The sequence below is a fragment of the Dendropsophus ebraccatus genome, chromosome 2 (assembly GCF_027789765.1).
Source record: "Dendropsophus ebraccatus isolate aDenEbr1 chromosome 2, aDenEbr1.pat, whole genome shotgun sequence".
In the NCBI taxonomy this organism is placed as follows: domain Eukaryota; kingdom Metazoa; phylum Chordata; class Amphibia; order Anura; family Hylidae; genus Dendropsophus; species Dendropsophus ebraccatus.
The window spans coordinates 24,689,029-24,715,544 of NC_091455.1; the positions used below are offsets into that span (position 1 = coordinate 24,689,029).

Consider the following 26,516-nt stretch of genomic DNA (forward strand, 5'->3'; position numbering starts at 1 on the left):
CTTTATTTCAGAGTACACCGTATGTATTTACGGACTGCGCAAATGCCCCCTAAAGGGTTAAGAGGGGCGATCTACACATATATAGCAATCTTTTTAAAGACAATGCCTGAAATACGGGCCTGCCCCCCTTGATTTTAGGACATTGGGAGTTATAGCTAAAGACACTACACATGATGCTACCTAGGTATTCTCTCCTAGAAAGAATTCTTCACCTATGTAATATGACGCCTAATAAAGCCGCCCACCTGTCGGAGTTTGTCAAATTTTTAACATAAAAACGTGTGTTATCCTCTGTATGAAATCAGAGTGATACGAGAGGTATAGTAAGAGCCAGTATACCTTCATACCACTCTATACCATTCCTACTATGAGCACCTCCACCCTACAAAGTGCCATCTCTCTCCAATACTACAGTAAACCTCTATAGGCTTCGACAGTACAAAACAGAACAGGTTCACCGGCACTACGTGGTTATTAGACTTCCAGTCACGGATACAGGGCAGGACTGTGTGGATCTGTGCAAGTGTGGAGGTGCTCCTCACGTGAGACCACTTGGTATTACATCTAAACAGCTATATCGCGTGCATGCACGCTTCATCAGATGCGTCTGATGAAGCACGCATGCGCGTGGTACTGCTGTGATTGCAAGTATCGACAAGTGTTTGGCGTCCACGCCAGATATGGATTTTACCTGTCAATTTTATCGTTTATAACACATGGAAAAAAGACTGTGCAAGAAAAGTGGCGAGTTCCCAAAATTTTTTTTTCTTCTCATTTAAATTTTCCTCTATAGGCTTCATATTCTGGATTAGTACAGTTCAGAACTTGCTCAGAGCTGTAATACCCTCACAGCATGATGTGCTGGATTTGATTCTGATCAGGAGGACACCTGCATGGAGTATATATGTTAGTGTATATGGTAGGAGCTTGCCTTCCTTCTAGTGATATAGATTTATTTGGAGAGATGCAATGTGAATCTCATAGAAACCAATCAGATTCCTGCCTGTATATCCAAAGGCTCCTATAACATCTGATGTAGCAGCCTGCATCGTCGTTATCGATGTCAGTAGCCTTTGGCACTCAGAGCATGCTGGGAGTTGTAGTTTCTCAAATGCCACATAGCCATAGGTTACAGACTGATCTAAACAAACCAAAGGGGAAATTAAATTCCTATATTAGCTATATATATATATATATATATATATATATATATATATATATATATATATATAAATCAGTTCTTTATCGCTGGAGCCATCGAGAATCTATCAATAACCTAACAATGATGTATGTCTTGCATCGATGGAAATTCCCAGGGAATAATTAATGTCGCTGGTGCTGTCACCGCTTTTCTCTGCCACAACTAATACCATGCAGATGTCACCGAACAGTAGGTGACGGGGGGTTACAGTATGCTATGTAACAAGTTTCACTCTCTCCAGAGGTTAAAGTGTTAAAAAAAAACACAGCAAAAACACAAAATACAGTAATCTGTATAATAGACTTTAATGGACCTAAAGTCAAAGGATTAACAGCATTGAGGATATAGTATAAGGATATATATATATAAGTATAAATAATATATTCCATGATTGTTGTTTTATCTTTGGTTTCTTAAATATTATGAACAAAGTAGCGGAAGTTGCAAAACAAGTGACCACTGAGTGTCCTAACCTGCAGCACTAGCTACTATATCATGGCGTAATAAACATAATACAGGGTAAAAGAAAGGTAGCTGATTATGTATATTCATAACTGAAAATTGAATTTGCTGTATTATGGACCTAGTAATATCTCTCTCATATCTATCATATAATACACATTATGTAGTATTAGTAGATTATGTAGTCTTTATGTGGTTTCTAGTCTTTTAGATAGATAGATAGATAGATACTCATACCCTATACCAGTTCTCTCTTCTATATTATACTATTTTCTATTTCACATAAATATTGAATATCTGAGAACCATTTCTATCCATCTATAATATATCTATCACATATCCATCCAGCAGTTTTTGCTTACATCTATTATTCAATCACCTATCATTTATATGTGTACCATCATCCCAATGTAAAAGACTCTTTCACGTACAAATATATATATATATAATTTTTTTTTTCCAATACTCAGATTATGCTATAGATATATGGCATATGAGATATACAATTGTACGTAAATGTGTGTGTTTTATATATATATTACATATATATATATATATATATATATATATATATATATATATATATTTTACATTCCTATAAGTCACAGTTTAGGAAGTTTTGCTCTCACTGCAATGCACACTGTAAGCCGGGCTTTCCCCCTTTTCCAATATATCTATTTGACACAGTATTTTCTCTATTATACTACTATTTCCATGCTATAATGTAATTTCTGTATACGCTCTTGTATAAACGTGTTGCCTAGATGATCATCTTCTATTAGAAGCAAATAACAGAATTATTCCTATATTACATTTCATTTCGACACTAGCTAATAAATGATAAATTATTTCAGCTGTGCGCCCAGACGCTAAGCCATGAAATATATTCAATAAGCAATGCGCACATGTAAAAATAGAACATTCACAACCTACAGAGATTTCCACTTTTTATAGAATGAGGAGGGGGGGGGGGACATCACAGAAGTAATGATCATATTCATGATCTGGACATGGCTGGGTACTGAGTGCAAAAAGACTGAAGTAGACGGTGTACCTGATGTAATGAGACGTGGCCACGCATGGGACATTGCTGCAAGATGATTCATTTACAGATGGAAGACAAGCAAAGTACAAGAAAACGATATAAGTTATTAATATGCAGCAAAAACCAAGCAACATTATGTATGTATCAAAGCAGTAAGAAACACAGAGTAGCCCCAATATATAAACGCTAGGATGTAGTACACATATTTAGTAGGCGATAGATAGATAGATAGATAGATAGATAGATAGATAGATAGATAGATAGGAGATAGGTAGATAGATAGATAGATAGATAGATAGATAGGAGATAGATAGATAGATAGATAGATAGATAGATAGATAGATACAACAGGCCCTTTAAAAACACATCCAGGCAGAATATTTGTGCCAAAAATATACATTTGTTCAAATTGCATATTTATGAATGCAAAAATATTTTACTAATTGTATACATACAAAAGGAGATATATTACATAAAGATACAAATATTACATATACATATATATATATATATATATATATATTTTTTTTTTACACAGTATATCACACACACAGTTACAAGCAAAAGCATTAAACTTTATTATTATTATTATTATTATTATTATTATTATTATTATTATTATTATTATTATTTATAGACTTCCCCTTCTAGATCCACCAGTCCAGGCTGTACTATCTGGTGTCTGTATTCCAATGATGCAATGTAACTGTCAGCTTGATTTCCACCAGTTGCATTATATACAATGCTACCTGCGCTCCACAATATTCTATACATTATATGTGTGGTTTCCTGCATTACACACACACACACACACACACACTGTACATTATATATATATATAGTCACAGTAAGTTTCAGACTGATGAAACAACATTGCAATGTAAAAGAGAAGCCCTGATCAGACCCCCTTGAAGCGTTGTGCACAGTGCAGTGTCCATGTCCCTCCATGTGATACAATGCCCCCCCCCTCACTTTGTACTATAGATCACTTGTCAGTAGTTGCACTTAGTTTCCTGTTCCTCCATAGACATGGCACCATGCTCTGCATCCCATGTGCCTCCTGTAACCCCCTCCAAACACCCCCCACCCCCATTCACCCCCTGCCCACTCCATCCAGTGTACTTTACTCTGCAATATCCCTGCATTCCTTCCAATTAATCTCCCAGCAGCACAGGGGAGCAGAGGAAACTTCTCAGAGCCTTGTTACACATGCAGTTAAAGTGTATCCAGTGCCCAGTATACAGCTCTCCCAGCATACAGATCTCCCAATATACAGCTCTCCCAGTCCCAGCATACAGCTCTCCTAGTATACAGCTCTCCCAGTGCACAGCATACAACTCTCCCAGTCGACAACTCTCCCAGTATACAGCTTTCCCAGTCTCAGCATACACCTCTCCTAGGATACAGCTCTCCCAGTCCCAGCATATAGCTCTCCTAGTATACAACTCTCCCAGTCCCAGTATACAACTCTCCCAGTATACAGCTCTCCCAGTGCCCAGTATACAGCTCTCCCAGTGCCCAGTATACAGCTCTCCCAGTGCCCAGTATACAGCTCTCCCAGTGCCCAGTATACAGCTCTCCCAGTGCCCAGCATACAGCTCTCCCAGTGCCCAGCATACAGCTCTCCTAGTATACAACTCTCCCAGTCCCAGTATACAGCTCTCCCAGTCCCAGCAGACAACTCTCCCAGTATACAGCTCTCCCAGTATACAGCTCTCTCTCAGTCCCAGTATACAGCTCTCCCAGTCCCAGCAGACAACTCTCCCAGTATACAGCTCTCCCAGTCTCAGTATACAGCTCTCCCTGTATACAGCTCTCCCAGTCTCAGTATACAGCTCTCTCTCAGTCCCAGTATACAGCTCTCCCAGTCCCAGCTTCCTGTTTTCACTATTTACAAACAAGTTTAGAAGCTTGAGGACACAACCAGCAGCAGCAACAACAACCTGTGCCTCCTCCACTATACACAATGCAACTTGGAAATGAACTGGAGCAAGGGGGCAGGGACAGAGAGTGTGTATACCCTTCCTCCTCCTCCTCCTCCTCCTCCTCCTCCTCCTCCTCCTCCCCCCTTCCTCCCCTCCCCTGTCTTGCTGTGCTCACTGCTGCTGCTGTCTCTAGATGGGAGGTTACTATGCCTTTAAGCCTGTGCAGTTGAGGGTGGTGCCTTCTCTCCTTAAGGCTCCTTTGATATTAATAGTGTTGGTGTCTTGCATCTGACGTAATGCTTGCACTGAGGTCCTGACAAGCGATAACATTTCTGATAAAGAACTCATCTTGCTGCAATCTCCAGCCTGGGATCTAATATTAAACCCAGAGCATCCATTACTCTGCCTCTCTGTCTCTCTCTGTCTCCCCCCCCTCCTCCTCCTCCTTCTGCTCCTAGCCCCCCACTCCTTGTTCCTGTCTGTGTCTCTGCACTCAGACATACACACTGGGGGGGAACAGGAAACCTATTCTTCCCCCCACCCCAAAAAAATTAATCAGAGATCAACTCTGCAAACAACAAGGAAGCGGTTCATGGCTCCAGCTAGATCTCCACCATCTTCCACATTGCTGCTGCTGCTGAGGTTATTGCAGATCAATCAACAGGTAAGAGGAGGAGGAGGGGGGAACCTAGAAATCCAGCAAAGAGATCATCAGTGCAGAGAAGGAAGCAGGAGCTTGCATTGCTTTCTGGCTGTCTCTTGCACTCTCCTTCTTGCTGTCTGTCTCTTCTTTCATGCATGGTGTGAGCTCTGGTGCTGCCTGCAGAATGGGGGGTATCTGAACCCAAACAAGTGACTTTTATTTTTTTGCAATACATCAGGGAAAGAGAGAAAGAGGAGGGTGTGAAATCCTTCTCATGTTTCAAGTGCATTTGAGATTTCCTTTTTTTTTTTTTTTTTTTTTCTTGCATGGTGGGTCAAAAAGCATGAGGCATGGAAATTGGCTACTTCAATCTCCAGTAGCCCTTGGCTTTTTGTGTAGTAGTCCTGCTGGTCCAATCTCCAGGAGCCCCCTTGTCTGCTCCAGGAAGGGTCAAGTTCACACACAGGAGGAGAGATAACAGCAACCAAAGACTTTTTATGACTGATTTTTTATTTTTTTTGCCTTTTGTTGTTGTTGTTGTTGTTGATTTTTTTTTTGTTTGTTTGTTGTCGTTCAATTAAAGTAACTTCCAGGTCAATTTTTTTGAACTGCTTAAAGGAACCAGTCACTTTTTTTAATTTTTTTTTATTTTCTTCTTCTTCATCTTTACCCGTTCGCCATGGAAACAAACTCAAAATGGATGTGATTTTTTTTTTTTGCATTTTTTATTGACGTTTATATATATATATTTTTTTTTAAGTAATTCCGCTTGTGATAAAAAACAAAAACAAAGGTTTATTGTGACACAGTCGTGGTGGTGGTGATCATGAGGAGCAGGGTGACCAAAGGACAATGATGTGCAGTAGTAAGTTTTGGCAAAGTTTTTATTGATTGGACGTGGGGGGGGAGGGGGTAATATGCATATAGGATTTTTTTTTATTGTTACTTTTTGTTATTTTTTTTGTCTTTTTTTGATTCACTTGTTATGTATTGACAGTTGCTGTTGATTTTTTATTTTTTATTTTTTTTATTTTGTGATATTATGAATGAATGGAAAATCTAAAGTTGTTTCTAGTTGTTTATATCGGTGGAGTGCAGATTTTTATCCCCCTAGCAATCCTGGAAGAAACTGCGCAACCATTTGAAGTGACTCATTACCTTTTCTTCTTAATCCCTTGTATTCTTACGTTGATCATAAAAGAAACCTTGAAAGATATGAATGAGCGCTCGATGTACAAATACACGTCTATGCTTTAATATAGGACACAGTAGACGGTATGGATAGATCAACGTCGAGGCCTTGGTGTGGTTGGCATGCCTGTGTTAGATTGCAAGCTGTAAAGAACACAATTCCTTTTATAGTGGGTGAACAGTTGGGAAAGTGTTGAAAAGTTCAAGAGGATGAAGTTTTTGCAATGGACTGAGGAGCAGGATGCTAATGTGTACCCAGAAAGTTTTCGATGTATTCTATAGATCTTGATGTAGCAGAGCTGAATTTGAAATTGGTGCACGGTGAAATGGTTAATAACGATTTCAGCTCTGCTACATCAGTTAAAAAAAAAAAAAAGTTGAGGTCAGGAAGATGGAAGGCGACATTCCATTGGGGACCTGGACGGAGGCTATAAATAGGGATAAATCACAGAACTGGTCTTTATTTCATCAAGTTGACAAAAAGGCAGAAAAAGAACTTGTATGGAAACTCTTTTATCACTGTGTCAGCTTGTAAAGGGCCTGCGTTGTATAACTCTGCTGTTCTGTATTCAGGTGACAGGACTCTAGGAGGTGTCAAGAAGAGGAGCCTTTAGGTGAAAGGGTAATCTAGAATTAGAGGGGATATCGAGGGCAGCGATTGGGACGGCGTTATTCCCTGAGTGTAAACAAAAAGCTTTACAGATGAAGTTAAGCTGAATTTGTCATTTGGGACAAGGTACCTGTAGTTATTCCATAGGAAAATTCACCGACTCAGCTCTGCTACATCAATGCTTTTATGTATCGATTATATATATATATATATATATATATATATATATATATATATATATATAATATATGCAGGGTGCACGGTACTCTAGGTGTTTGCCTGTACACAGAGCTTAATTATTTATATTGTTGTGTAAACAGACGTCGCATACTATTTCCTGTAACCAATGATGACGACAGGACTGTCTGGAAATGATAGTAGCCATTTAGATTTTTTTTTTTTTTTACTTTCCAGCACTTCTGACTTTGACGTGGCCAATACAAACACTTGTCTCCTTTAGGCTTATCTTTGTCTGAGGGTTTTTTTTTTCTTTTTTTGACACCTATGAGATGTGTCTGGCATGTCCTTGTGGTCTAGCGAGGCCTAACTGTCGGATAAGGGGTTAAAAATACCACCTGGGACGTAGAGAAGGTGTACTGTTATAGGAGGTGTACAAACTTTTTACAAAAACATTTGAAATTCAATTTTTTGAAAATTTTTGCAAAATAAAAAAAAAAAAAAGACATGAGCGTCACCAATGACATGGCGAATACATGTAGATAAAATGGAAACACGTACGAATTGGGTGTAAAAAGAAAAAAAAAATCCTGTGGTCCCCCTTACACAGACATCTATTTTGATGAAGAGTGTAAAATGAATCCATTCATTCAATCAACTGACAACTTTCCAATCTCTGTTTGCCTTAGCTTAATTTACTTTCCACAGGACAACTATTGTGGCAGCCTGGATTGGGATTTTTTTGGCAGGCACGGACGACTGTAAACGCAGACGTTTCTGTCCCAAATATTACACCTCACAAGTCAAATTGGAGTTTATAACACTAGACAGATACTTTAACATAAAACACATTACATTTTCCATATGCTGATCTGGGGGGGGGGGGGGGGGGGGGGGGGCTCCTGTCTGGGCTTGGTGTTCCTGCTTTGAGACCCTCTGATGTGGCAGATACCACACTGGCAATTGAGGAGTTAATATTTATATATATTTTCTTTTTTTAGTTTACTCTTTGTTTTACGTTATAGTAAATAAATAAATAGTATAGTAAATATATAAATTATAGTAAATAAAAAGATTCAAATAAAAGTTGACTCTACTAGGCATTTCGGGATCATCTTCCTTTAAGATGCATTTGAACTAAGGGAGAGATTTATCTGACAGATTTTTGAAGCCAAAGCCAGGAACAGACTATAAACAGAGAACAGGTTGTAAAGGGAAGACTGAGGGCGAGATTTATCAAACATGGTGTAAAGTAAAACTGGCTCAGTTGCCCCTAGCAACCAATCAGATTCCACTTTTCATTCCTCACAGAGTCTTTGGAAAATGAAAGGTGGAATCTGATTGGTTGCTAGGGGCAACTGAGCCAGTTTTACTTTACACCATGTTTGATAAATCTCCCCCATGCTGTTAAGTGAAACTGGCTCAGTTGCCCCTAGCAACCAATAAAATTCCACCTTTCATTTTCCAAAGAGTCTGTGAGGAATGAAAGCTGGAATCTGATTGGTTGCTAGGGGCGACTGAGCCAGTTTTACTTTACGCCATGTTTGATAAATCTCCCACAAAGTTTTCTCCTTTTTTAAAATCTATTTCTGGCTTTGGCTTCAATAATCTGTCAGATAAATCTCTCTGTAAAGGCTCTACTGTTAGTAAGTTTATTGAAAATATTATTACTTTATATGTTTTTTAAAAAAATGGGCCCAGTAAAAACTTCTAACTATAGTCCTATTAGCCCCCGCCCTCCCCAATATATTTTATTTGTGAACCAACTGTTAGAAGCAAGACTATATAGATAGTATAGAAATTGTTTTTAGCCTCACAGAACAATGGTTGCTCCCTACTTGTAAATAAGCGTCAACGTAGGCCGGAGCATAATGACGTTTTGTACAGCAATTCAATGAATGGAAGTACCCAACCCCCCCCCCCCTTCCCTTCCCCCCCTTCTTCAAATTCTTTATAGCTTTATATAAATAGACCATTGCGGATGCATACAAGTATCAAACATTTCACTGATCTTGTATACTTCTGCTCTGTTAATGAATCAAGCCATTTCCTCTTTTTTATTACTTTTTTATTCAGATTTTTTTTTTTTTTTTTTTTTTACACTAGTTGTCCAGTGTCAGGTCACCCCTGGGTGTTACTATTGACAGGGGTCTGTAGTATTTGGGACTGGTGTATTCAGTTGTAAACTTGTGAATAACCAGTGGTTGAGGGGGGGGGGGGGTCTTAGTATGGTAACTTTGTAACTATATAGTGTGTGGGGAATGAGCTGCATGAGAGAGAAGTGTTCTTTATGCGACTTGTATATATGATCTATAGTGCTGCTGTGTTATGGGCCACGGGAATGAGGCGTAGGAAGAAAAATTACAAATTCAAAGTTTGTTTATTGACGTTTTGGGTTTATTTTTGCAGTCAGTGTTTAGTTAAAACTTTTTTTTTTCTGAGTCTTGTAAAATAAGTCAATGGCTTCTTTTGTACTTTAAATATGATAATGACATCCTTTGCCATCTAGCTGTGACCAGACACACAGCGGTGGGTACAACATTACTAAAACCTGCTGAAGATTTGTTATTTTTTTCTATTTGTGGACATTAGCAGCCTGCGTCCCCCCCCCCCCCCCCCCCCATGTCATTCTACAAAGCATAGGAATCAGGGATACAAGTCTGAGGTGGGTGTCCATATGGGACATGGCAGCTGGATAGTGCCATTGCGGTGGTGTTGGGGGGGCTTGATATCCCTAGGTGAAGACCACATTTATTATGTAATATAGGATTCTGATTTTTAGGTGTGGTTTGTTTTAAGGGGAAAAATAATAATAATAATAAAAAAAAAAATTGTGTAAATATATATATATATATATATATATATATATATATAGAATCTTTTTGCTTCTGTGTTTGTATGTGTACAGCATGTACGTATTTTTATAATTTTTTTAAAATTTAGTTTTTTTAACAAGATACTGAATTATTTACATTATTATTATTATTATTATTATTATTATTATTATTATTATTATTATTATTATTATATTATTTTACATTTTTTTACCTAACCTATCAGAGTGACCCTTTTTTTTAAAAAAAAATAAACATTAATTTATATTATTCTATCAGGGTTATGGTACTGACCCAAAAGGTATCGACACCTTTTTATTCTCTTTAGTCCGACCTATAAGACTTTACCAGTTACATCAGTCAGTAAAGTACAAAATGTAGACTGAGCAAGTGACTTTTTTTCCCACCCCCTCCTTATCCTGACTGAAGATCAGACAACAAAGACTGAGTATAACTTCTTATAACAATAGTGCTACTTTTCCATAGTCTTTATGTTGTTTTATATAGTGTATGTAAACCATACATAGTACAGTTTCCTATAAGGCTTTGTATTGGCCCACTAGGCAGCCGAACAAGTGAATTTCTCTTTGAAAAAAGTTTGCTTATTACTCTTCTTTTTCTTCAGCCTGTTCCCCGAGTCCTATAGACATCTTCTGGTTATAATAAACGATTACTATATAATAAGCTTCTTATAAATAATACGCGGTAAGCAGCCAGCAAATAAGACCCCGGAGCTGTGTATATTGGTAATAAGTGGCGTATACTTTAAGTAGACATAGTGTATGTAGCTAAAGAATTTTCTGTATACTTGGAATAATTTTTTGGCCTACGTTAAAATATATGGAGAGAGATTTCTGTACTCGAAAACGCATTTTTTTTTTAAATTTTCCTTTTTTTTTTTAATGCAACTTGATCCGTTAAAATATGACATAATTATTATAGATTTTTTTTCTAACTGAAAAAAAAAATTAAACCATATATATAAATTTGCTGCCGAGCCCTGCCGGAATATTCCCTATTGCTCCTTTGCAATGGCTGACGCGTAATGAGATCCAAATGGCAGCAGTTTTATGGTAACATCTTTAATGTCTGCGTTTCTTATTCAAAGTTGTAAAAGTGATTTTATTTTTACATTCGTAATGGTTTTAGAAGTGAAATTACCTTTTGATGGCTCCAGTTTAGAACAAAAAGAAGTCCATTAAAAAGTAACTAGCAGCCTCCTAAATATAAACACAGACTGGAAGCATTGTGTGCGGAGGAGGTAGGTGGAGGGGCTGGGGGCACAGAAGTTATTACAGGTGGCCCCCAAACGCCAGGTGATGATAGCCACGCAGCTGGTGGTTGTTATTGGAGGCATAGATACATATGTACCCTGTGTATAGATAAATGTGTGTGTGTGTATATATATATATATATATATATATATATATATATATAATCTACCTTTCTATGTCTCTATCTATCTATCTATCTGTCTATCATCTATATTATATCTATTTATCAAGGTCTGTTAGTCTCCGTTTCATATATATATATATATATATATATATATATATACACACACACACGTGTCTATATCTTATATATCATATCCTACACATTTTCATATCTCTCTGTCTATTTATTATACCTACCCAGAGCGTTCGCTATAAGGTAGCAGTCTCACTAGGGTCCCAAAGGCCCCTCTGTCACATAGGAAGACCACAAAGTGGTCTAAGGGGCCCTGGTACAAATTCTGCACCGCAGCTCACCAGCTTTAAAGGGGCTTTCCCCAAGGGTGATTAATTCTCCAGACTTTCCGCAACATAAAATCGCCTGCATTTCCACAGTTAATCCGCACCGACTCGTACAGGTGATGATGATATGGAGCGACTGCTGCTGTAGATTTGAAGGGGGGGGGGGTAATGTAAATAAGCGAAGAAAAAAAGGTCATCATGTAAAGATCTGCAGAAAATGCAATGAAATGTAATGGTTGATTTAGACTTTCCTATCGAAGTCAAGGTGGAAAATACACCATGCACCTGCAGTGTGCTGGCTGCGGATTTGAATTCTGCGCCGTTGGTAATTTAGATGCAGATTTTTTCTCTAATGTTAGAAGGAGATTTCTTTAAGTCTCTTCCACTTTGCTGGTGTTGTAATATACATGTGAATCTGCTGCTAAAAATGTGGGAAAATCCCTATCTATCTCCTATCTATCTATCTATCTATCTATCTATCTATCTATCTATCTATCTCTCTATCTATCTATTTATCTCCTATCTATCTATCTATCTATCTATCTATCTATCTATCTATCTCCTATCTATCTCTCTATCTCTCTATCTCTCTATCTATCTATCTCCTATCTATCTATCTATCTATCTATCTATCTATCTATCTATCTCCTATCTATCTATCTATCTATCTATCTATCTATCTATCTATCTATCTCCTATCTATCTATCTCCTATCTATCTATCTATCTATCTATCTATCTATCTATCTATCTCCTATCTATCTATCTATCTCCTATCTATCTATCTATCTATCTATCTATCTATCTATCTATCTATCTATCTATCTATCTATCTCCTATCTATCTATCTATCTATCTCCTATCTATCTATCTATCTATCTATCTCCTATCTATCTATCTATCTATCTATCTATCTATCTATCTATCTATCTATCTATCTCCTATCTATCTATCTATCTATCTATCTATCTATCTATCTATCTATCTATCTCCTATTTATCTATCTATCTCCTATCTATCTATCTATCTATCTATCTCCTATCTATCTATCTATCTATCTATCTATCTATCTATCTATCTCCTATCTATCTTCTATCTATCTATCTATCTATCTCTATGTACTTCTGTAATTGCCAATTTTTTTCTTTCCACTATATAATACACCTCAGACTTATTATTCCTTAAATTCTTCCAAGTCTGTCCTGCTTTTCTTTCCATTAGAAAACGCTTGATTCTCACTGCATGGAAATGATTTATTAAAATCGTATAGAGGACTGACTATCAATGCATTTCTTCCTGTTCATGTATCTAACCTTATAGACGATAGATAGATAGATAGATAGATAGATAGATAGATAGATAGATAGGAGGTATGGTGCGTTTACACAGATAGATTTATCTGACAGATTTTTGAAGCCAAAAACAGGAACAGACTATAACAGAGAACAGGCTATAAAGGAAAGACTGAGATTTCTCCTCTTTTTAAATCCATTCCTGGCTTTGGCTTCCAAAATTGGACAGATAAATCTCTCTGTGTAAACGCACCAGTAGATAGATAGGAGATAGATAGATAGATAGATAGGAGATAGATAGATTCAGATTTCCATCTAGGTTCCCAGGTGAAAGACCATCCCAGGACAACACATAAAAATGACACTAGAATTATCATACGAGACACCAGTCGTGCTTCTACGTCAGGGTTTATAGCAGGATTGGCATCCCAGGATAGCAACGTGAAAAGCGAGGAAACACTATGAGTGCTGCCAGTTTTTCATTTCTCCAGGTTAGGCACTCCACCCAGTATGATGCCCCACCCTACTTGGAAGACTATAATTCAATAGTACATTGCTTTTGCCGGTAACCCTGCCTATGGTTTGAGCTCAATAAGTACTTGATCCTATCCAAGGATTTAAAGTCTCTCAAGACTTCCCTCAACTATGCTCGGTTAGGAAACCCCAAGATGATAAAAAAAAACAACAACAAAAAAACCCTCCTACTGCAAATGACTTGATGTAATACAGTCTTATATATGAGATGGAAAGTGGTGAAACTGAAGCCCTTCAAAAGCGAAGCCTCAGAGCCGATAAAAGACAGACGTATCATTATGTGCTATTATTCTTTTAGTTGTCTTTTCAGCGTTTTATACATATCGGTTGCTATGATATCAGTACACTGGTATTAACATTACTTAAAAAACTGGACTGACAGGCTTTGATGTTTCTGAGAACTGTGTCGCTCTTCTGACTGAAACGGGGCTTGTATCGTTTTATTACACAATGAGGAACATTCTTGGTTTTCGGGGGATTAGTGATGTCTTAGAGGCTTGATATTGGATGAATCCATGATATCAGGCTGTATTATTACATACATATGTAGCTATGTAATAGCACAATTCACAATGATAAAAATGAGGTGGCTTTCAGGAGCTACTTGGCACATGAGAGGAGGTCCTGGGGCCTTCATACCAGTTCCTCTTTGTTAAAGGGGTTATCCAGCGCTACAAAAACATGGCTACTTTCTTTCAGGTGCGGTTTGCAATTAAGCTCCATTCACTTCAATGGAACTCAGCAGCAAAAACCCGCCCAAGCTGAAGACAAGAGCGGCCATGTTTTTGTAGCGCTGGATAACCCCTTTTAGTTTGTACAATGTCTGAGACCAGTTCCAAACTAACGTGCAATGGACTCTCAGGGGCTGCTACAATGACCCTTGGGGATAGGGTGTATGAGATTTTTAGGCTATGTTTACATACAGTAAAAATGACTCAAATTTGATTGCATTTTGAGTGAAAATAACATGTGTGAACAGGTGAAAAAAACAAAACAAAACAAAAAAAACTGCCGTATTTTGCAAAAACAGGCCGTAAATAATAATAATGAGCATGTTTATTATTTGGATAGTCGTAATTAGAGATGAGTGAACTTGCCAAAAGTTCAGGTTCGCACCAGAATCTCGCTGCCTGGAGAAAGGGAGAAGGAAAACATGGAGACAGCCATATATATCCATGTTTTTTAGGCAGTCCTCGGGTGGCATCCACTTTTTCCAGACAGTGGGATTCAAATTCTGATCGTTCAGGTTCGTACAATTCCAATGTCAAGTTTGTTCATCTCCAACCATAATCAATTACAGCCCTTATCTTATACGGTGTGTACAATTTGCCGCTGGTTTCATTGAAGTCCATTGTTATATTGAAAATACGGAGGTTTTTTAACCTCGAAATGACGGCTATATTTTACCTTTTTATTTTATGGTTGGTTAGAATAGAATTGTCGGAGAACTGGAGGTATATGTTTGTCCTTTTGTGTGTATGTGTGTCATCCAGAGTTCATCCTGTGTTGTAGACTATTTGCCTGGGCCAATGTAGGTGACAGTGATTATGTACATATTAGGGATGCACGATGCACCGAAAAATCGATACTACTATCGATTTTCGGGGCAAAAAAACGGTTCAATGCCAGGATTTCCTGGTATCGATACTTTATGTTAAACTACAAAATAGAGTAGTTTAACATATAGTGCCGAGAACATGACAGGCGGCTACCTGAGCGCCTGTCATGTTCTCTCTGTGCCACCCCTGCGGACACAGACCCGGGACCCTACACGCTCACTCGGGTCCAGATCTTCCACCTGCCATGCAGCTGCCGCCGGAAAATTTTCCGTCGCCGCTCCTGCCTCTGACATCGCCAGCAAGGGACACGTGTGTGTCACTGCGGGGTTGGCAGCTGCGGGTCCTATGGGCTAAGATGAGGACCTTCCCCCCCCCCCCTCCACAGGCACCGAGCATGAGACACAGCTGGGCAAGTGTCTGGGGTGAGTGTCTGACAAGGGCGGAGGGGCAGCACAGGATCGGCGGCAGGAGAGGGAGGAGAGCGGCTGAGAGCTGCACGGTCCGGGAGAGGAGAACGCAGGAGAAGGCTGGAGGTGGGGGAGGCGAGGAGGAGATCTGACAGGAGGTAGCTGTGAGGCCGGGCCGTCAGGACACTCCCGGGCCGGCATCAGCAATGTGGGGGGTGAGCAAAAGGTCGGCCTGGCTGTGACTGTGAAGGGAAGGGGGAGGGGGGTGGTAGCCTGCACATTACTCTGCCACCCAAATCCAGATGGAATAGTGCAATTACAACCCGCATCACCCCCCCATGACTACAGTTCCCATCATCCCCCCTGATAGCTGAAGTGTATCACATGACTACAGTTCCCATCATCCCCCCTGATAGCTGAAGTGTATTACATGACTACAGTTCCCATCGTCCCCCCTGACAGCTGAAGTGTATTACATGACTACAGTTCCCATCATCCCCCCTGATAGCTGAAGGGTATTACATGACTACAGTTCCCATCATCCCCCCTGACAGCTGAAGTGTATTACATGACTACAGTTCCCATCATCCCCCCTGATAGCTGAAGTGTATTACATGACTACAGTTCCCATCGGCCCCCCGATAGCTGAAGTGTTTTACATGACTACAGTTCCCATCATCCCCCCTGACAGCTGAAGTGTATTACATGACTACAGTTCCCATCATCCCCCCTGATAGCTGAAGTGTAATACATGACTACAGTTCCCATCGTCCCCCCTGACAGCTGAAGTGTATTACATGACTACAGTTCCCATCATCCCCCCTGATAGCTGAAGTGTATTACATGACTACAGTTCCCATCATCCCCCCTGACAGCTGAAGTGTATTACATGACTACAGTTCCCATCATCCCCCTGATAGCTGAAGTGTATTACATGACTACAGTTCCCATCATCCCCCCTGATAGCTGAAGTGTTATTGTGCATATTATAAGATTATCACCTTCCTGATGACACACGGTAAATGGTGCAAACGGAGAAACCACCAAATTCAGTACCACATAAAAACGTGCTACTAAATAAAACTACAGATTGCCCCACAGTCATGTTAAGAATCAGAATAGGGCTATTTTTTTAAGAACATTTATTTTAAATAATGGAAACTTTATTTATAAAGTAATGGTTCGTACAGACCTGACAGTCGGGGGGGATCTCTATTGTGTTTTTTTTAAAAAAAAAAAATATAATTTATTAAGTATCGAATTGGTATCGAGCATTGAAAAAAAAAAGTTGGTATTGGTAGCGAACTCAAAATTCTGGTATCGTGACATCACTAGTACATATCTAATCTCCGAATTAGCTAGTATTTACTTGTCTCTTTGTATCTGGATTTAGCTGTTATAACTATACGTTGATGACCCGTGTCCGAATGATAAGGCAGGACAGGATGATAACCAGGCCGCTATAGGCATTCATAGGGATGTTGTCGATATATATATATATTTTTTTTTTATTGTTATAAAGGAGCTACTGTGTAATATGTGTATGACTTAATATGTTTAGAGGGTTATGGTTCAGGCTAGAGCTATGTTCCAAACAATGGAAAAATTACCGCCATCTTTCTTGGACTGCTGTCATTTTATTGCCAAAAGATGGTCATCTATCGATAATGATGTCCGCAAATAATATTTATGATCGTTACGCTATACCAAACCATTGGAAGCCAATAAGAATCTTTTGTTAGGTAAAGGATGGACTATGGATATGGGCCGGTATGTGTAACATACATGCTGACATATTTAACAAGTGGCAACTGCAAATGCTTTACCTTAAAGGGGTTATCCAGCGTTAGAAAAACATGGCCACTTTCTTCCAGAGACGGCACTGCTCTTGTCTCCAGTTTGGGTGCAGGTTTTGCAACTCTGTTCCATTGAAGTGAAAGGAGCTTAGTTGCAAACCACACCTGAACTGGAGACAAGAGCGGTGCTGTCTTTGGAAGAAAGTGGCCATTGTTTTCTAATAATGTATAACCCCTTCTCTTCAAGTCCAATAGCAAATAGTTCTGTTATGTCTCTCACGTTCTCACAACGGCAACCAGATTGTTAGTAGATTGTTCGTCTTGTCATCCCGCTACTTGCAAATTTTTTTGTTTTCTTCTCGTGATCTCACTTTTGACTTGGTAGAATCTCCTTTATTGGATATGGAAAATGCCCTGAGGGCATTCAGCTTGCGGTGTTGGCACAGTTGCACATGGCATGGTGCCATCGTCAGAGCTCACGTTTTATACCGCAAACCTGTTTATGTTTTTGAAGGTATTATGACCAGTCATTGAAGGTATTATGACCAGTCAGATCTAGTCATTCTGTAATTGTCAACTTGAAGATCTTTTTGATTGATAGTTAAGTTTGCAGAATGTGCCTGTTAATCCCATATAGGAATGGGGGAATTGTAAGGCTACCAGACACCTATGGAACCATAGGATAAGACAGGAACATTTCAACTTTTTTTAATTTTCCCAACAGCATTGGTGGATCTGAGATCTCATCTAAACCAGCAGGTATTTTCATTCGTTCTATAGTCACCTTTTAATATAGAAGATGACCTGAACACAGCGTTGGGTGCATAATGTTGGACAGTGCCAAGTAGATTTCTGCATAGTTGCCCAAACCCTACAATCTCTTTTTATAAGATGTTTTTTGGTACATCGAGATAACTTTTTGTTTTTCACTCAGACACACTAGAGCAATTTATCTCAAATTTTTTTTCCTAGAATCTACTTTCACCTCATGTCTGAGAATTCTTGGCTTGTTTCTATTCCTGATCTCAGCTGGCTGTAGACATAGAGATAGGATAGATAACGTATTTGACATGCCCGTCATTTGTAGCAACCAAAATATTGTTTCTGGCCAATGACGACGTGTTTATCTGATACTTTTCTCATCTTTTACATTTGTAGATCATATGCTGTTAGGTCGCAGTTTTTGGTGTATCGGCTATAATTTCCATTTTATTAGATATTTTATTTATTTATACTCTATGGGGGAAATTTATCAAAGGTTTTGCGCCTATTTTTCGGTGAATAATTGGATTTTTCAACCATTTTTGGTCTAAGTTCTATTCATGAACCAGTGTTCGACAGGTGAATATTTTTTAGATGCAACTTTTTTTTTAATCTGCCTGTTTTGAGTATTTCATTCACCCAAAAGTTTGTATAATTCGGGATTAGCGCCCAATTTATCATTTGCGACAAGTCGCACAAACAGGCGCAGGCTTACGTCTCTTCAGTACCAGGTGAATAGAACTGCGCAATTTTTTATTTGCGACTTTTTACTTAGATACATTTACTATGGCAGTGCTACATGGTACTAAATCAGTCACAAGATATTGGAACAAAATACACACCAATCCCCATTAGAAGAGTCACACATATTAGACTCCTTAGTAAATCTCTCCCTATATGTATAAAATTAAAATCACTGACCGTTGTCATTGATTTTTTTGTTTTTCTTCATTTAGGCTTTCCCTGTGCCCTTTGATAATTCTGAGTGTATTTGCAGGGTACCCTTATCCGTTTCCTACTGTGACTGGTATATTTGCTCACCTCTATGTCTATATTTTAAAAAAGTTTTTGTATTTCTAACTAAAAATTCCATTGTTCAATCATTTTATAACTTTTTAATATTTTTATTTTATTATATATCTACTTTTTTTACTCGTTTCCTATACTTGCCTATAATCAACAGTCTCTTTGTAGCGACGTGCCCCATTGTAACCAGGCCTCGTGACTAATTTGTACTCCTAATTATACTTTGTGGTTGTAATAAGACCATCCACAAGTAGACGGTATTGTTGCTTCTTTGTCTTTTCATCAGGAAGTTGCCCGGTAATGACATTCGGGGTTGTTATCTGAGCAGTAAAGTTTAGAATACAGTACTTGTTCTAGTCAGAACTTCTCATCTGTCTGTCTGTCTTTGTCCAATCATACTTTGGGGCTGTTCTTGAGTGGATTCCTTCGGTTTTGCCTTAAACCATTTAACCACCTCTGTTATGAGCGTTTGCCAGCTCGTTGCTAGTGAGAGATTATGTATGACAGTCTCTCTTATATAATGAACAGGAGTATTGTTTGAACAGAGGTAACATATTGTGATTTGTGTACTTTTTTGGCAGTCGGCGTTCCCTCGACTCTAAAACCTCGAGTGTGATCTAACATCATAGATATCTGAATTTTTTTTTTTTTTAGCAGGCTGTATGGTTGTGGTGTGTTTAAATGATCGCTGATAATACATATACAAAGCCCAAAATGGTAAACTCTGCTATCTCCTGCGCAGGAGCTCATTGCCTTTAGGTGTCCAGAGTCTACGCTGGGATTATTAATACGGAATGTTACTGGCTCGATGAAAGCAGACAAGTCTTAGTATAACTTTATTATCACTTTTTATACTTTTTATTTATTATATTTCATTGCAATTTTTTATTTTTTTTTGCGTTGTGGAATTCTTGTATTTCTAGCGTGTTTAGTAATGAAATGTATGCATATAGAAAATAGAGAGAGAGAGAGGCTATAGAGATAGATATGTATATTGACGTTTATTGTATATGGGGCAGGTGAACTATAAATACAGTACAATAATGCAACATAGTATTTATAGTATATAAAATCACAAAAAATGTTGTAGAATTATTTTTTTTCTTTACTTTTTATCTTGTAGATTTTAGTAGTTGTAGTTTTGATCCTGTTGTTGAGATAGATATATATATATATATATATATAAAAGTTTTTATGTTATTATTTTGGTTACTTTTGTTATACAGCACAATGAATTCTATAGTGTTGACTCTTCAATACCATTTGCAATATATATTTATGCACACTAAGACAGTATCCAGCAACCTGTAGCTCTTCGTCTGTTGCAAAACTACAGCTCCCAGCATGCCCGGACAGCCTTCGGCTGTCCGGGCATGCTGGGAACTGTAGTTTTATAACAGCTGAAGAACCACAGGTTGCCGAACAGTGCTGTAAATAAACTAAATAAATGCATACAGGTAGTTTGTTTGCAAGTGAAGATGTGTAAAACGCAGAAAACGATCTAGTCGGAGATGAATCACCCTGAGAATGAATGTTATATAAGGATTTTGTTATCTGTAAGCTGAACTTTTGTTATTTCTTGCATAGTAAATAGAAGGGGAAAAGTTAACAGTAAAAGTATAAAGTTTTGTGAAGATCTATGAGCAGGGTATGTATCTATATAGTAAAAAAACTTTAATAAATTGGGTCTGCTGGGCTTTATTGTTCTCAGTACAAGGAATAGAAACATGTGGCATGTATAGGAGAACAAAAAGGCCTAGAAAAAACATACATAAAAAAAATAAAATATATATATATATATATATAATTTGTTTTTCATTTACTTTATATAATATATATATATATATATATATATATATATATATATATATATATATATATATATTTTTTTTTTTAACATATGTTTTTGTTATTATCTTGCACCGTCATCTCATATTATGTATAACTACCCATGGCGTGAGCATCGCTCTGATAATTCGTGAAGCATTAATCGTATGTCAGCTGAAAAATACTGACATTTGTCCACCCATAGTCATCAACCCATAAAGGAGTGTAGCCGTGTTATTCACCTGTTTATTTGCCAGGTGCCTATATTAGTGTACATAACCATAGGTAGGAGAGTATCTCTATGGTGTCTGTAATTATAGCTGTGCTTTGCCTATATGGACCTATAAAGAGTTTATGTTCTGCTTTGTAAGTTCACCTTCACGTGGAGTTTGGCCCTGTGCTTTGTTGAAATCCACCTTTAATCCATTTTGCATTTGTTTGAAATCTGCAAAAAAGTAAAAAAAAAAAAAAACAGCAAAAAAAATGCAGTTTTGGTAAATCCAAATCCAAAATACTGCCCCCCTCCCTTTTAAATGCCTTCATTAAAGGGGTTGTCCACCAAAACCTTTTTTTTTTTTTTTTTTTTAAATCAACTGGTTTTTTATTTACTTTTATTTAAAAGTATTTCAGTACTTATCAGCTGCTGTATGTCCTGCAGGAAATGTTATATTTTTTTTTCAGTCTGACACAGTGCTCTCTGCTGCCACCTCTGTCAGAGACAGGAACTGTGCAGAGCAGGAGGGATTTTCTATGGGGATTTGTTACAGCTTTGGACAGTTCCTGTCTCGGACAGGGGTGGCAGCAGAGAGCACTGTGTCAGACTGAAAAGAAAACATTTCCTGCAGGACATACAGCAGCTGATAAGTATGGGAAGACTTGATATTTTTAAATAGATGTAAATTACAAATCTACAGTGTATAACTTTCTGAAACCAGTTGATTTAAAAGATTTTTTTTTTGCTGGATAACCCCTTTAAGGATTTGCCTAGGGCGAATCCAATGCATTGCAGAAATTTGATCTCTGCCGCCAGATCCCCACGAGGATGAACCTCTAATGTCACTCAGTGGGGCTCATCCATGACCTTTACATGCAGAGTACAGAGGATCTTACATGGTTTAATATTCCATACATATTTTTTTATTTATTTTTTGCTGCATGTGAAGTGGCTATAATATATGCCGGCATATATGGATTTCATACGGATTTAGGGGCAGACTTTGCACTTTTCAGGATTAGAAAAAGCACAGCTACTCTCTTGCAGCGCAACGCCACCCCTGTCGTTTGTGGTATTACTTAAACTGAGGACAGGAGAGACGCTGTTTCTGGAAGAAAGTGGCCATGTTTTTATAAACCTGGATAACCCTAGATGTGTGAACATAGCCTTAGAGTTAAAGGGGTAGTGCGGCGGTAAAGAATTATTCACAGAATAACACATATTACAAAGTTATACAACTTTGTAATGTATGTTATGTCTGTGAATGGCCCCCTTCCCCGTGTCCCACCACCCCCACCCGTGTACCCGGAAGTGTGGTGCTTTATACATACCTGATCCGTGCCGACACGCGTCCGCCATCTTGTGACAAACGTCATCTTCGGCCGGCAGGCCCGAACACCTTCGATCTTCCCGAGTGCCGGCCGCGCCATCAGCTGCTCAGCCGCGATTGGCCGAGCACAGTTATGCTCAGCCAATCGCGGCTGAGCAGCTGATGACGCGGTCGGCACTCGGGAAGATCGAAGGTGTTCAGGCCGGCCGAAGATGACGTTTGGCACAAGATGGCGGACGCGTGTCGGCACGGATCAGGTATGTATAAAGCACTACACTTCCAAGTCTGATGTGTGTGTGTGTGTATGTGTATGTGTATATATGTATATGTATATATATATCGACAGGCATAAAGACAGCACTGATAGAGATTTATTAAAACTTAGTGGCGCAGTCGCCCATTGCAACCAATCAGATTCCAGCTTTCATTTTACAGAGGTCTTTTAAAAATGAAAGAAGCATTGTGATTGGTTGCTATTGGCAACTGCTCCACTGTTTCTGTATACTTATTCATCCATTTATCCCTCTTCTTTCTATCCATCCATCTAATTTGCATCACGGAGGGGGCCAAAGCCCTGAAGCAGCATTTGCTTTAATAGGAGCTATAGCCGTGGTTCCCTTCCTCCCATTGATGTCAATGGGAGAGGGATTTTCTTTGTTAGGACTGTTTAAAAGGAGACCTGTCTTCATTGCCTATAGCAACCAATCACCATTCAGCTTTCATTTCTTACACTGCTCTGATAAAATGAAAGCTGAGCTGTGATTGGTTGTTATGGTCAACCTTATGGTGCGTTTACACAGGCAGATTTATCTGACCAATTTTGGAAGCCAAAGTCAGGAATGGACTTGAAAAGACAGGGAATCTCAGTCTTTCCTTTATTACCTGAACCCTGTTTATAGTCTGTTCCTGGCTTTGGCTTAAAAAATATGTCAGATAAATCTCTCTGTGTAAACGCACCATTAGGCGTTAATGTTGATATCAATCAGGATTCATGGGCATCTGCTTATGGCCTGGATTTGTCAGCCATGATACTAATGTGGGACAATATGCATTGAAATAATGCATAGTTTGTTTTGTTTTGTTTTTGAGTCCTAAGTATAGTATCCGGACTGTGTGCAGTAGTGTATATGACATAAAGCTGGGCAGGGACACAGCAGTCGTACCTGGGAGATTTATCTAACATGGTGTAAAGGGAAACTGGCTCAGTTGCCCCTAGCAACCAATCAGATTCCACCTTTCATTTTTCAAAGAGTCTGTCAGGAATGAAAGGTGGAATCTGATTGGTTGCTATGGGCAACTGAGCCAGTTTCACTTTACACCATTTTTAACAAATCTCCCCCTTAAATCTGGAAACACACATTAGACGTGTCAGACGAACCCCCAATTTTTGTTGGGATCTACCAACCATCTAATGTCAATGGTGGCCTTCTTACTCTTCTCGAATGACACGTTGGCAGGTAGCTATATATCGGATGCTTAGGTTTTGGTTGCACTTAGGGTCCTTCTACACAAAGCGATTATCGGCTGTTATGGCCAAAAATCGTTTCGTGTAATAGGAGACGACGATCAGCCGACATGCACGATGTCGGCTGATCATTGTCTTTTAACAGGCTGAAACTCCAATGATCATCCTGGCAGCGATATGCTGCTGTCGCTCTGTGCAATAGGCAGCAGAACGGCGCTGTCTCCCATGGGCTGCCTGGATGATATGATGATCGCCAGGGCAGATCCCTGTGACCCCCCCCCCGCCCCCGGCTCATAGCCGCTCCTCCATGCTCGCTGTGGGCGCATGTAATAGCACTGGTAGCGGGTGTGGGGTACGAGGAGCAAGCGAGCACTGACCTGACCCGAACTTTCGGCATTTGATTAGCTGGGGCTGCTGAACTTGGATAAAGCTCTAAGGTTGTCTGGAAAACATAGATACAGCCAATGACTATATCCATGTTTTCCACACAGCCTTAGGGCTTTATCCAAGTTTAGCAGCCGCCGCTAATCAAATGCCGAAAGTTCGGGTTCGGATGGACTTGAGCATGCTCGAGGTTCGCTCATCTCTAATGTGGTGCAAAGTGGCAGAGATCTTTGAGTGTTTGACAGCCCCATGAGAAGATACTAGATTACACGTGGCACATGGTCGAGACCTTGTTACCGATCTTGCCCAGGAGCTTACAGTCACCTTGTAGACAGGGCACAATGCTATAAATAATATAAAAATAAACTTTTAGTACACAGCAGAACACTCCGTTAGTCAGAAGCCGTAACCCTGCAGCCACCACCAGACTTTAAGCCACATAGTTACATAATTCATAGATTTGTTCCCGAAATCAAACATTTCCATTGAATTTTCACACTGGGCTTCATAAAGATGCAGCAAATATATGATTAGTTTTGGGAAGAATAATTCATGTATCGCTGCCATTTGCATTTATAGAGCCGGGTCCAAACGCAATTATAAAGTTATGTTCTGCCAAATATAAGAAAAATGTAAAAGAAAAGGCCAGAATATGAATAGAACAAGTAAGATCTAGCAGAAACGTGAAGTTGTATGAAGCAGGGAATGATCGGGGCCAAGTATTATACGGCGCGTGGCTGCCAAGGTTTGGATATTCTTCCAGGGACACTTGGTGCTCCTGGGTACAAGCATCTGTTTACTTTCTACACCCTCCGATATCATGGCGACATCTTCTCTGTCAACATTTCAAAACTGTCGCCAAGAGGTTTTGCTGCTGGGCCGGTGCGTATGTATACAGTTCCTGCACGTACAGGTACCGCACCTCTACAAAGCTGGAGAATATAGCCATGGTTTACAAATACTGAATGCTTTTATACTATACCCATAAGCATAAAGAACTACAATGCCCAACAAAACCAGATCATAAGAATACTATTTTACTATATGCTATACGTACTATATCTCCCATCATGACTCAAACAATGAATGCTGGCCTAGGGAGTCCGGAAAAACATGGATACAGCCCATGGCCTTTTTTTGTATCCCAGACTCCTTAGGGTTGCATACAATTTCGGTAATCAAATGCCAAACAATTGGACTCAAGCATGCTCTAGTTGCTCTCATCTCTAGTCGAAATATTATTTTATTATACTTCATATGTACAAACAGGGCTATTTTTGGTGGTGGCAAACTGGGCATCGGTCCAGGGCCTCTATGTACAAGGGGCCTCCAAAGATGTACAACAATATTTTTTGGTGGTTGCAGAATATAGCATGATTATGTGGTCTCTAAACAGTGTATTTCTTTTGCTTATTATTCTGACACCTTAAGGCAGCATGCACGCACTACATAAGTACCGTAGTAATCATGTCCGTTGTAAATCGGCAACAGCGGCCATGACTATTACATAACTTGTGTAGTGTGGACATAGCCTAAAACAGTATTATGTGGTCTTTATATTGCAGCATTACTTTGACACACTATGGTGATATTATGTTGCATGGCCATTGCAGCTTTAATTTTTTCCCTATATGGGGGAGTTATGTGGCCTTTTGTATTGCAGAATTACTTTGACACTATATTGGGGCCACTGTGAGGTGATATTATATGGACTATATATTGCAGCATTACTTTTGACATTATATGGCAGTATTATATAGGCTGCATATTGCAGTATTGCTATGGCACTGGATATGGTAGAGTACATTTGGCACTGCCAGTAACGCTTACTATTTCGGACACAACCACCGGGAAGAGACCTAGGTACTTGTACTAGAGGTTCTCACAGAAAAAGGAAAAGACGTATATGGCAAAATGGAGAGAAAAGAAACTGGGACACTCCCCAATATTCCAAGCTAAAAGTCCTTTATTGCATGAGTTTTCAATCTATAGGTGAGGAAGGACAGGTAGACTTGCGGGTGCGTTTCACGGCCACTCAGCGCTTCTTCCTGCCCAGAGGAAGAAGCGCAGAGTGGGCGTGAAACCTCGTTCCGGGGG

At 39.1% G+C, this 26,516-nt stretch overlaps 1 protein-coding gene across 6 annotated transcripts in view; it reads left to right on the forward strand.

Moving 5' to 3' along the window:
- The first annotated feature begins 4,871 nt into the window (after positions 1-4,871).
- Positions 4,872-26,516, forward strand: part of TRPS1 (transcriptional repressor GATA binding 1) — a 267,310-nt gene continuing 245,665 nt past the window's right edge. For 2 of the 6 annotated variants that reach the window (XM_069957171.1, XM_069957174.1), the window contains exon 1: positions 4,872-5,297. The gene's annotated coding sequence lies outside the window, so the exon portion shown is untranslated. Of the gene's footprint in view, positions 5,298-5,399; positions 6,142-19,951; positions 20,028-23,886; positions 24,028-26,516 lie in introns of those variants that run through there. The other 4 variants (XM_069957176.1, XM_069957173.1, XM_069957175.1 and 1 more) reach the window with 4 other exon arrangements.